This window comes from Neoarius graeffei, chromosome 8 (assembly GCF_027579695.1).
Source record: "Neoarius graeffei isolate fNeoGra1 chromosome 8, fNeoGra1.pri, whole genome shotgun sequence".
Classification (NCBI taxonomy): Eukaryota; Metazoa; Chordata; class Actinopteri; order Siluriformes; family Ariidae; genus Neoarius; species Neoarius graeffei.
Window position 1 is genome coordinate 47,477,203 of NC_083576.1, and position 13,720 is coordinate 47,490,922.

General features: G+C 44.7%; 1 protein-coding gene across 2 annotated transcripts in view; it reads right to left on the reverse strand.

Moving 5' to 3' along the window:
- Positions 1-750: 750 nt before the first annotated feature.
- The window catches only part of apln (apelin), a 41,337-nt gene continuing 28,367 nt past the window's right edge, over positions 751-13,720 (reverse strand). Inside the window, exon 3 of one of the 2 annotated variants that reach the window (XM_060926919.1) lies at positions 751-2,279. The gene's annotated coding sequence lies outside the window, so the exon portion shown is untranslated. Of the gene's footprint in view, positions 2,339-13,720 lie in introns of both variants that reach the window. The other variant, XM_060926918.1, reaches the window with a different exon arrangement.

Consider the following 13,720-nt stretch of genomic DNA (forward strand, 5'->3'; position numbering starts at 1 on the left):
TTGGAAATATCGGTATTCGCAGTAACCTATGATTCTATCCATTTTTCTTCAAGGTGAGCTTGGCAGGGTTTTATTTTAATGCTGTGGTTCTTAGGCATGCTCTCGTTGAGAGTCATTCTTGCTACAAGGCTTCGATGGTGGAGGATTTTGCTTTAAATTCCATATGGAGAAATGGTTTATTGGAGGGTGGGGGAGGGAATAAGCTGCTGATTTAAGAAAAAACACCAGGCATGCTTTTTAAGCAACACAATTATGTGTATGGGTAACAGTCTTGTAAAAGCCTCATGTCTCTGAATTATAGTTGCAGAACAAATAAGGGCTTGATGGAACGATGTTTGCTCTGTGAGTTGTCTTAGATTATAGAGTGTTACATGGTTGCGATAAACCCACAGAAGAAGAGGGTATGCGTGGTCACGAACTAAGCCAATTTGTCAATGAGCTCAGATTCCAAGGGCCTCAAACTCCCACTAACAACCAATGAGGCCCATCTGAAATAGATTAGCAATGGGATTCAATGACCACAGCAATCAAAGCAATGGCCACCTGTGCTGAAGAGGCTCAGGCTAAAAGGCAACCGCTCCCAAACAGGGAGAGTGATAATGGCTTACAAAAACTGAATCTGAATACATAGTTATAATGGTGGATACATAGACAGGGATATATATATATATATATATATATATATATATATATATATATATATATATATATATATATATATATATATATAACATTTATATATATCACATAACATAGATATGTTGTACTCTGTACTGAACAGTGCATGTATAAGCATGTTTGTATGTGTGTTTCTTAAATAAAAGCACAAACTCCAGTACAGGCTTCTCTCACAGCACCCTGAGAAAAAAAAAATCGAAACCAAAGATAGCATTGAAATTTTAAAAAAGTAATAAGTTCCACTATGGTGTAAAATAAAGGCATATTATTGTGTCAATCAAATATCTCTGTCCTAGGGGGCAATTCAGCCTTCAGCACAGCAGTCAGAGAAGAGAGCACTACTGGTTGGTATGTAAAACAGACTATTACTGCATTTTCATGAAGTGTCTGCTTTGATAGATTTTTGGTCTGATTTGTTTCAACTATGTTTCTTTGCTACCATTGATTTTCTAAGTTGGATGTCAGAACACATATGGTGTTATACATACACATGCTTAGGTGTTTCAAGACTTAAATAAGAGGTAACGTGTTCGTTTGTCTCTTTTCTTTTCATGCTCATGGCAGCATCGCATTATCGATTTACTATTTGGCACTTCATTAAAAAAGGAGAGGTGGTTTGCTGAGCAGGGCAGGCTGCCCCAGCCAGTTAACAGTCATGTATGTCTGCTGTGGTGAGGAGAAGAGTGAGGGTGGACGACAGACGTGACACAGGATTAGTAGAGTAGTGCAATCCTATAAGGAGACACTGTGGCTTAAACTTTGCGATGTCTATAGGGTGTCTATAGGGTAATGCAAAATACACTTTGGATAGCAAAACATTTAGGAGCAATAATCCTTAATGAAGGTTGTGTCAGTACAAAAATGATGAAATGCAGTCAATCCATATACCATAGATAGGTTTTTTTGTTTACTTGACATCTGACGATAGTCTTTTAATGCAAAGCAACAAAATTCAGAGGTAATTATATAATCAGCAGTGGTAACTAAATAAAATAAAAATAAAAAATGACGTGTTGTAGCTACTTTTATCAGACATAAGGTAAAATGAAAGGAACCATTGTTACCTTTGTCAAAAGATGAAAGTGGATAAAAGTGATGAAGTTTTCAATAGTGCCTTTACCTTCACATCCCTGTCACTTCCCTCGCATATGACATTTTGTTCACACCAGAATTTGCCACAACACAGCACTGGAACAAAGGGCATCTTTACACAGCAGAGAATGGGGTAGCACACCTCAAAGAAAAAAAACTGACACTTTTGCATGAAGATTGTTTTGGATCAGGCTTCTTGGTGCTCACACATCATGCAAAGTGTGGCAATGAAAGGGCTTTAAAAGGTTCATGAGGAAAAGCACTGGAGGAGAAAGAGAGAGAGAGAGAGAGAGAGAGAGAGAGAGATGGACAGACAGAGATAGAATCTGATAGCTCAGGCTCTATATCCCCCCACCCCATTCCTGGCCCACAATTCTTCATAGAGCTGAGGGTGAGTGGCTTGTCCTGGTATTTTGTGGACAGAAGAAGAGTTTCTTGAAGAACCAGCAGGTGCTATGGACATCACTCTTCAGGCTGGGCTGGAAAGACCCCTTGTTACAGGGCCCTCCCTAAGACAAAGGAAGAGCATTGAAATCAGAACCAAAGGGGTGGGCGCTCGAAACAGTGCCTAGAAAAGAAAGAAACAAAATAAAGTCTTAAACTGGTGGTTATGACAAATATATTTGCAACAAAGTTCTAGATTAATAGAAATGGGCATAGGCATTGGGGGAGGAAGTCCAGTCAGTAATGTTTGTAACTGTTATGTTCTGTTTATGGTTATCATCAGTGTGGTTTCAGCCTCATATATTCTGCCCGTGGGCCACTGAGTGTCTGAGATATTTTGCACACTTTTCTGGCTACAAGTTTCCGAAATATAAAGGTTACATTCTGCCCTTTAAACTTCTCCTTTACGCTCCAGTTTTCAGTCAGAGAACAAACCTTGGAACACTATGAGCACAAGGAGCCAGTGGTTCAAAAAAGTTCACAAAACTGCTTTGACTGAAGTAGTAGTGAGTAAGCGCGATCTTTTCTTGTGTGTGTCTGCAAAAAGTCAGTGGTTATCTGTCATGGCGGTCAAATCCCCCCTGGGAAAGTAGATTGTTCTTGGTGGCATTTGGTGTTTTTTTTTTTTTTTTGACAAAATATACTAAACTCTACTGAATACTAAAAGTTTGCTTTGCGAGAGACCATTAGCAACCAGATTGAGCCTGGTTGTCCAAAAAAAACCAAAAACCCAGCACTTTTTTCAACAAATGAAATCTGGATAAAGAAAAATTTATGTTCTTGCAGAACAGTACGTCATACTATAACATGCTTTAAACTGTGCGTCAGTCAGTGTAACTCAAGGTTATCTTTTTTCATCCTCCTTTTTAACTTTTCTGTTCCTATCTGATAATAAAGATAGCTTTGTTCAATAACAACAGCCTCCATTGACTGATACGAGGCAGCACCCCAAACATCTTTTGATACATCAATGATAATCAGATTCGAATCTCACTGTTTTTTTTTTGTTTGTGAATCACCATCATCATTTTGTTCTGTGACTTCATCGTGGTGAGTTATTGTGTTGTTCCTCGAACCAAACAGAGATGTCTGTATTTTCAAAAGCAAAGTAGGATATAAAGTGACTCTCTTATCAGCTTTTTTTTCAACCATGTGGCACGAGAACTACCCTGAAATTTCACTCTGTTTTGTATGTTCTTGAAGGCCTTTAAGGAAACAGTTTCCTGTTTCTTTCTTTAATGTAATGGCATCTGGACCTCATAAAGGACTGTTAATGCTCATGCTGTGGTCCCATTATCACAACTTTCAAGTCAAGTCACATTTTGTCAACTGAGGTTCTAACATTTTGTTTTCTGCTTCTCACATGCAGTCCTGTATAAATCATGTAAAAACATGCATAAACCTGAAACCTGTTAGTCATTCTGGATGCACTGGAGAAACTCCAGTCACACTTAACAGCAGCTCTTAGCTTATAGTATCCTCAGTAAGAACAGACAAACTTAATAACCATCAGAGAAAACAATGCCAGCTGATTTACTTACAGGGGCTGTAATGCAATAAAATAAATAAAGGGTGCAAAATAATACATCTAGACTGCTTTGCATGTTTTCCTTAATGAATATGGAGTTCAGGGCTTTTCTATGTACAAGCACAAAAAATAAAGGAATTTAAAACCTTATTTACATGTCACTGATATCAATTTTCTGATGAACAGAATTGGCACTGACATACAGCAGGTACATGTACAGTACCAGTCAAAAGTTTGGACAACGACTCATTCATAGGTTTTGCTGTATTTTGACTATTTTCTACATTGTAGAACAGTAATGAAGACATCAAAACTATGAATTAACATATGGAACATATATGGAACTATGTGGTCAACAAAAAAGTGTCAAAAAAAACCCCACCAAAATATGTTTCATATTTTAAATTCTTCAAGGTAGCCACCTGTGGCAGCGGGGGCGTGGTCAAGCGTCGGTCTGTGAACGGAGGACGGAGTCAGGGAAGGTAAGTGGCAGAATCACTGCACCTGATGTCAGTTAACCTGTGTTTGTGTGTCTTCCCCAGTGACCGCGCCCCATAAAAGGAGAGCGCAAGCAGAGGAAGGGAGCGCTCTCCCCAACCAGATGACTTGTGTGTGTGTGTGCGTGCATGTGTGGCTGGGAGAGTGTAAAGTCACTGAAAAGTGCAAAAATAAAGAGTTTTGGAAATTCAGTTCTGGCCTGCCATACTTCTGTGCTCCACCCACCCGCTCAAAGTTCTACAGTGGTGCTGAAACCCGGGATTCGGAGCACAGAGGAGAACAGCCCCATGGAGTCCTCCCCCTTCGCAGACCTGATCCACCCCCTCGCCACAGTCCAACAGAGCCAGCACCAGGCGCTAGTCGCCCTCCGGAAGGAGCAGGAGCAAAGGTTCGAGGCCCTGGTGCTGGTGCAACAGGAAGATCGTCAGGCGTTCCAGCACCTCCTCGCATCGGCGGGGTCCACCACCTCCACCGCCGCGGGCCCTCCCCACCTCACCCTGAGGAAGATGGGCCTGCACGACGACCCCGAGGCCTTCCTTGGGCTCTTTGAGCAAGCAGCAGAGGCCTGGGGCCGGCCGGTGGAACAGCGCACAGCGCGCCTCCTCCCCCTGCTAACGGGCGAGGCGCAGCTGGCCGCGCTACAGCTCCCCGCCAACAGCTGGCTGGTCTACGCAGACCTGCGCCAGGCCGTCCTCCAGTGTGTGGGGCGCACCCCAGAACAACATCGACAGCGCTTCCGCGCTCTGTGCCTAGAGGAGGTCGGCCAGCTGTTCACGTTTGGCCAGCAACTCCGGGACGCCTGCCGGCGGTGGCTGAGGGCTGACAACCGCGACGCCGAGGGAATCGTAGATCTGGTGGTACTGGAGCAGTTCATCGCCTGACTTCCTGAAGGGACCGCGGAGTGGGTCCAGTGCCATCGCCCAGTGTCGCTGGATCAGACCATCGAGCTGGCGGAGGACCATTTGGCGGCTGTTCCAACGGCAGGACAGCATGTCTCCTCTTCTCCCCTCTCCTCTCTCTCCCCCTCCCCTTCTGTTCCTCGTCCTCACCCCGTTCCCCCACTACGGAGGGTGGGACGCTACAGATTTACCACCTCAATCTGCTCAAACTTTGGAACGAGGAGGTCCCCGTAGCATTGGTGTCGTTGGTTCTGGAGAAGACGGAGCTGGGGCCAGAGGTTCAAAAGGGAACATTGACATCGCTTACCTCTCCCCGACCCAACTCACGGAGGTTGCCAGTTGCAGACCGAATTTTCGGATGTGTTCTCGCCCCTGCCCGGCCGCACCTGCCTCATAGAACACCACATTGAGACGCCCCCGGGGGTGGTAGAGTGCAGCCGCCCTTACAGGCTGCCCGAACACAAGAAAAAGGTGGTTCGGGAAGAACTCGAGGCCATGCTCGACATGGGCATCGTCGAGGAGTCCCACAGTAACTGGAGCAGCCCGGTGGTCTTGGTGCCCAAGGCCGACGGGTCGGTCTGGTTCTGTGTAGACTATAGAAAAGTCAATGCGGTGTCTAAATTCGATGCGTACCCAATGCCTTGTATTGACGAGTTGCTGGATTGACTAGGCACGGCTCGCTTTTATTTGACACTGGATTTGACAAAGGGTTATTGGCAGATCCCCTTGACTCCATTATCCAGAGAAAAAAACGGCCTTCTCCACATTGTTTGGCTTACACCAATTTGTCACACTTCCTTTTGGGTTGTTTGGGGCGCCCGCTATGTTCCAGCGGCTTATGGACAGGCTCCTCCGCCCCCACGCCACCTATGCGGCTGCATACTTAGACGATATTATAATCTATAGTAATGACTGGCCGCGGCATCTGCAACACCTAAGGGCCATCCTTGGGTCGCTGAGGTGAGCGGGTCTCACAGCCAACCCGAAGAAGTGTGCGATTGGGCGGGTGGAAGTTCGGTATCTGGGCTTCCACTTGGGCAATGGGCAGGTGCGTCCCCAAATTAATAAGACAGCAGTGATTGTGGCCTGCCCAAGGCCCAAGACCAAAAAGGGGGTGAGACAGTTCCTGGGGCTGGCTGGCTACTATCGTAGGTTTATACCTAATTATTCAGATGTCACCAGCCTGCTGACTGATCTCACTAAAAAGGGGGCACCAGATCTGGTCCAGTGGACGGAGCAATGCCAGTGGGCTTTCTGTGAGGTAAAGGCTGCACTGTGTGGGGGGCCACTGTTACACTCCCCTGACTTTTCTCTCCCCTTTATGTTGCAGACGGACACATCGGACAGAGGGCTGGGGGCTGTTCTGTCCCAGGAGGTGGAGGGGGAGGATCGCCCAGTGCTGTACATCAGCAGAAAGCTGTCGGTGCATGAGGGCCACTACAGCACGATAGAGAAGGAGTGCCTGGTCATCAAGTGGGCAGTCCTCGCCCTCCGCTACTACCTGCTGGGACGCCCTTTCACCCTCTGATCAGACCATGCACCCCTCCAGTGGCTCTGCCGCATGAAGGATGCCAATGCGCGGATCACCCGTTGGTATCTGGCACTCCAGCCCTTTAACTTCAAGGTGATCCACAGGCTGGGGGGCACAGATGGTCGTGGCGGACTTCCTCTCCCGTCGGGGGGGGGAGTCAGCTGCAGGCCGGACAGCTGCCTGGCCTGAGTTGGGCGGTGGGGGTACGTGGCAGCGGGGTCGTGGTCAAGCGTCGGTCTGTGAACGGAGGGCGGAGTCAATGAAGGTAAGTGGCAGAATCACTGCACTTGGTGTCAGTTAACCTGTGTTTGTATGTCTTCCTCAGTGACTGCGCCCCATAAAAGGAGAGAGCGAGCAGAGGAAGGGAGCTCTCTCCCCAACCAGACGACTTGTGTGTGTGCGTGCATGTGTGGCTGGGAAAATGTAAAGTCACTGAAAAGTGCAAAAATAAAGAGTTTTGGAAACTCAGTTCTGGCCTGCCGTACTTCTGTGCTCCACCCACCCGCTCAAAGTTCTACACCACCGTTTACCTTGATGACGCTTTGCACACTATTGGCATTATCTTAACCAGCTTAATGAGGTAGTCACCTGGAACACTTTTCAATTAACAGGTGTGTCTTGGGCGGCACGGTGGTGTAGTGGTTAGCACTGTCGCCTGGAAGGTCCTGGGTTCGAGCCCAGTGGCCAGCAAGGGCCTTTCTGTGTGGAGTCTGCGTGGGTTTCCTCCGGGTGCTCCGGTTTCCCCCACAGTCCAAAGACATGCAGGTTAGGTTAATTGGTGGCCCTAAATTGACCGTAGGTGTGAACGTGAGTGTGAATGGTTGTTTGTCTCTGTGTCAGCCCTGCAATAACCTGACGACTTGTCCAGGGTGTACCCCGCCTCTCGCCCATGGTCAGCTGGGATAGGCTCCAGCTTGCCTGCGACCCTGTAGAATAGGATAAGTGGCTACAAATAATGGATGGATGGATGGAAGGTGTGTCTCGTCAAAAGTTAATTAGTGCAATTTCTTGCCTTCTTAATGCGTTTGAGATCAAATGGTAAATAGTAAATTATAAAAATACAGTAAATAGCCCTATTCCACAACTGTACTAATCCACATTATGTCAAGAACCACTCAACTAAGTAAAGAGAAACGACATCCATCATTACTTTAAGACACGAAGTGACTCTTAATTCATAAAAATAAAGAAAAAGCATTAAATTAGGTGTGTCCAAAATTTTTACGAGTACTGTATGTAGATAGACAGAAAGATAGATAATCACAGCTGTGCTGATATTCAGTACAACAGCACTCCCTCTTGTGTAATATTGCTTTGTTTTATAAATGAGAAATTAATATTGAGGAAGCAACATTTTGGACACAATATGGCCAAATGTTCCATTAATTTTTGTTTTGCAAGTGGACTCTGAAGAGGCCACACTCACTTTATAGCACTATCTGGATAGTGAGTGCACATTGATTTGTAGATTCCCGTTAAAGGTGCTTCTGGTAAAATTGGCATCCCTTCTTCCTTTTTATCTTCATCTGACAAGCTTTCATATTTTAAGTCAAAATTTTACATTCCTGAAAAGTATCATTTGCCATGTCCAATGATGATGTCACTAACACTACCATAGTAACCAGTGGCGGCTGGTAGTCTTTCAAACAGGGGAGGCTGGTCGGTTACGATATTTCCAGATTTTAAAAGAAAAAAGAAAAAACACATCAATTTTGCCCATACTCTTGCCTCTGATCTGGCTGATTGTTGGCAGGGTCACAAACTGTGAAATAACAGGTTCTTTTGGCCCATTAGCCTATTGTCCAATATACATGATGGTGGTGTTGGGGGGGTATATTTTAACATTTTATATTTTAAAATTGTGGCATGTTGTTTAAAAATTGATCATTATTGAAAGCAGCTCTTTGTCAGGAACCTCAGCAGTAACAGCAGAGTGTTCTGGAATAGGCACAAGCACTGACCTTGGGGAGCCAAACATAGAGCTGGGTGCCACACATTTCATTCAATGACACTTTCCCTATATTTTACTTATTTTGACTGAGAAATGTTTTATTGACAATTTTGATAACCCTTCACTTTTAATCCAGGTCTGTAGTGTGAAATGTTCTCGGCTGTGTTTTTGTTTAAAAATGTTTTCCAAATTGTAGTTGTGTTTAATTCATATCCAGAGAAATATATATTCCAATATAACATACTCAGCATAAACATTTTAAATAGATTCTATATTTTTGGTCCATCCATGACATATTACTAAAGTAGCCTATTTACTGTTGTTGATGTGGATCACTTGCTGTTAGCCAATTCACTTTCTCGTACCAGGAGAGCTGAAAGGAATGAGTATTATTCCCTACCTTTTTCGCCAAGTCAATTTGAGGCGTTGGTCTACCCTGGTCTTTAATTTTAATTTTTTTCCTCGAAAGGAAGACTGGCAAATGGCTTTGCCAAAATTAAATCAACAATGCTTAGCATCCGTGCGCAGCTTTCTTGCTAGCGCACGGACTAGCCCCCTCAAGTTCAAGTTCAGTCACTCAAATAAACGAAATTTCTGGAACTAAGATAGCAAACTTGACAACACTATATTTACACTTTATTTACAATGAAAATATATACAAACTAAAAAACTGGTAGAAACCGTATGTAATGAATGAAATCAAAATGTAAGCTGATCTCTTACAATACACCACAGCACTTGCGAATCCGCATGGGCCTGAAATGAAATTCACCGCTGCCTGTCTATATTTGAAACAAGCTGTCAATCAAAGAAAATATCCGGCCGCTTTCACCAATCACCAGTCTCCTCGCGGAAAGCTTTGCCATGTCCCTCCCACTGTGAGGCTGGGAGTCCGTGGGACTCCATGGGCGGGCGTTTTCGCAGTATTTGTCCAATAATCGTCTTGCATTTTGATATTGAAAAGCGCATCGCTCCCAAATGCCATTGAAGTGCACTGAGGCTGGGCTGCATCACGTTGTCACGAGGGGGAAAAACTCACGCACACATTAGGTGAACTGGGGAAAGTTATAACAGAATGATTTCGCACTGTAGTGGGTTGAGCACATATATTTCTATGATTCTGGATCTGAAATAGCAATGTTATAAGGTCGGCTATAACATAAGCCTAGCGCAATTCATCCTACATGATGTTCGTCATTTTTAGAGGAGGCTGAGCCTCCCTCATTGTCTTAGAGCAATCACCCGTGATAGTAACCCATTTTATGTAAGAAGAGGAGTGATACACTGTGAAACGTCTCAATGCTATTATTGCGAAATATCAGCACTCTTGGAACTCTGGTCGATCAATCAAATTAGTGGATTGGAACTAACCATTGAATATATTTATACAGTGTCTTGCAAAAGTATTCATCCCCCTTGGTGTTTGTCTTGTTTTGTCGCATTACAAGCTGGAATTAAAATGGATTTTTAGAGGGTTAGCACCATTTGATTCACACAACACGGCTACCACTTTAAAGGTGCAAATTGTGGTTTTATTGTGACACAAACAGCAATTAAGATGGAAGAAAAAAACAGAAATTTGGAGTGTGCATAGGTATTCACCCCCTTTCATATGAAACCCCTAAATAAGAGCTGGTCCAACCAATTCACTTCATAAGTCACATAATTAGTTGATTAAGATCCACCTGTGTACAAAGTGTCACATGATCTGTCATATGATGTCTGTAAAAATCAACCTGTTCTGGAAAGACCCTGACTCTGCTACACTACTAAGCAAGCAACATGAAAACCAAGGAGCCTCCAAACAGGTCAGAGACAAAGTTGTGGAGAAGTATAGATCAGGGTTGGGTTATAAAAAATATCCCAAACTTTGAATATCCCAGGGAGCACCATTAAATCCATTATAGCAAAATGGAAAGAATATGGCACCACTACAAACCTGACAAGAGAAGGCCGCCCACCAAAACTCACAGACCGGGCAAGGAGGGCATTAATCAGAGATGCAACAAAGACACCAAAGATGACACTGAAGGAGCTGCAAAGATCCACAGCGGAGATGGGAGTATCTGTCCATAGGACCACTTTAAGCCGTACACTCCACAGAGTGGGGCTTTATGGAAGAGTGGCCAGAAAAAAAAGTAATTGCTTAAGAAAACACGTTTGGAGTTTGCCCAACAGCATGTGGCAGACTCCCCAAACACATGGAAGAAAATTCTCTGGTCAAATGAGAGTAAAATTGATCTTTTTGGCCATCATGGGAAATGCCATGTGTGGCGCAAACTCAACACCCTGAGAACACCATTCCTACAGTGAAGCATGTGAAGTGAAGTGACTCATGCTGTGGGGTTATTTTTCATCTTCAGGGACAGGAAAGCTGGTCAGGATTGAAATTAAGATGGATGGCACTAAATACAGGGCAATTCTGGAGGAAAACCTGTTTAAGTCAGCCGGAGGTTTGAGACTGGGACGAAGATTCACATTCTATCAGGACAATGACCCTAAGCATACTGCTAAAGCTACACTGGAGTGATTTAAAGGGAAACATTTAAATATCTTGGAATGGCCTAATCCGGTGGTTCTCAACCGGTGGGGACCGCCCCCCTGGGGGGGCGTGGACACTCTCCCGGGGGGGGGGGCGAGTAGGCTAGGATGAGGGGGAAAAAATCAGGAAAAAAAATCATTTAAAAAAATCAGGAAAATTCCCATGTCGAAAATGCAAGTGGTTGGACTACTATAACACAGAAACAAATCAACCACACAGTTTAATTTCAAATTTACCAATACAGGGGGTAGTATTTTGAGCCTGTGACGCGATGTCACGTAACTGCTAGGCTAGCCTACTATATAAGCATCTGCACACGCGTTGAGCTTCATTCACTCTAGTCTAGTCTCTTGCCAAGTTCGCTTGTGCCAGCTCTCGCTAGTCTATCTGTTATCAGTGTTGATATCGATCTAACTTTAGGCCTTTACTTCAAACCCAAACAGTCTTTTTAAAGACTAATACCACAAAAAGTCTTTTTAAAGACTATCCCAATCTCAGCCCTAGCTATTTTTTAACTGCTAAGCGTGCACTTAGCTAATAGGGTAAGCCTCTGCCTTTTTCACCGTGTTGCAACACATATGACACATGCGACTAAGACAATCACTCACTCACTCACTCACTCACTCACTCACTCACTCACTCACTCACTCACTCATTCATTCACTCAGGACTACAATCTTAAGTCTTCAAATAAAATTGGTATTGCCTGCAAAATTGTTAAACACTTGCATTAAAGAACGTGCATAAGTCCCGTCTGATTAGTCCCCGATACTTGTCTCTTAACATAGCCACACATCCAAATTATAATTAACAAAAATGGAGAGATTTCTAGTGAGGACTAACAAGGCAACTGACGCACCACCAGCTGCAAAAAAGCTTCGAAGGTACGATGAAGCATACCTGCAGTTTGGATTTACAGTCACGGCTGATCTGAGACCCCAGTGTGTCGTGTGTGCCGAGGTGCTAGCAAACGACAGCATGAAGCCCTGCAAACTTAAAAGGCACCTCGAAACAAAACATGCTGCTATTAAAGATAAACCGGCAGAATATTTTAAAAGAAAGCTTGATGGCCTCCATCAGCAACAGGCAGCCATTTCAGTGCACAGCACTGTGTCTAAACAGTATTTGGAGGCATCGTATGTAGTGGCCAAAAGAATAGCTAAACTGGGTAAACTGCATACAATTGCCGAGACTCTCATTTTGCCGGCCGCACAAGACGTGAAGAATAATGATAGGAGATAGTGCAGCAGCCAAACTCGGTGCAGTACCACTGTCCAATGACACAGTCACTAGGAGGATTTCAGACATGTCTAATGACATCAGAGAGCAACTCATAGAGTTCATAAAACAGAGTCCTTACTACGCGCTGCAGCTGGACGAATCCACTGATATTGCTGGGCAGGCACAGCTCCTCGCCTATGTCAGGTATCTGCGTGACAAGGGGATTGAGGAGGATGTCCTGTTTTGCCAGCCTCTTCAGCCGCACACTACAGGAGAAGCCATCTTCAATGTCCTTGATATTTTTATCCGTGAAAATGGTTTGGCTTGGGACCGATGCATTGGCTTATGCACGGATGGTGCACGGGCAATGACCGGCCGCGAGCGTGGCCTAGTTGCTCGTGTTCAGCAAGTAGCTCCACTTGTGAAATGGACACATTGTATGGTCCATCGTGAAGCATTAGCTGCTAAAAAAATGCCGGTTCTCTTTGACTCCGTGCTGAACCAATCCGTGAAAATGACAAATCTAATCAAATGACGGCTGCTAAACTCTCGCTTGTTTGGGGTCCTCTGCCAGGAGATGGGGTCAGGGCACGAACAGCTGCTTCTGCACACTGAAGTTTGCTGGCTCTCCAGGGAGCGAGTGTTGCAGCGGTTGTATGAGCTGCGAGAGGAAGTGAAGTGTTTTTTGACAGAAATCAAATCAGATCTGGCGAAGCATCTGGATGACGCTATGTGGCTTGCGTCTCTGTCCTATTTGGTCGATATATTTGACCGTTTGAATGGCCTCAACTTGTCTCTGCAAAGCCGCGAAACTCATATTTTGCTCCTCGCAGACAGAGTGGACGCCTTCACACAAAAAATTGACCTCTGGCATGGCCGCATCAGTTGAGGGAACTGCGACATGTTCCCCAGCCTTGCAGACTTTATCACTGTTGCAGGCACGTCACATGATTTCTCCTCTCTATTTCAATCAGCGTCTGAGCACCTGTCTGCAATGAGAAAAGAATTTGCGACGTACTTTAAAGAGGATTATCGCTCTTTTGCGTGGGTTCGAGATCCATTTGTGTGCACAGCAAACGAGCTGTCAATTGATATGCAAGAACAGCTTATTGAGCTGAAGAGTGACAGTAGGCTGAAGGAACTTTTTACCTCCTGCCCTCTTTCATCATTCTGGGCAGCATTGACGCAGGAATACCCTCAACTCTGTGACGTCGCCTTGAAGATTCTCCTCCCTTTCGCGTCCACATATTTGTGTGAGGCAGGATTCTCAAAAATGACTTCACTCAAAACGAAATACCGCAATCGTGCACAAATCGAGGATGATTTGAGGCTATGT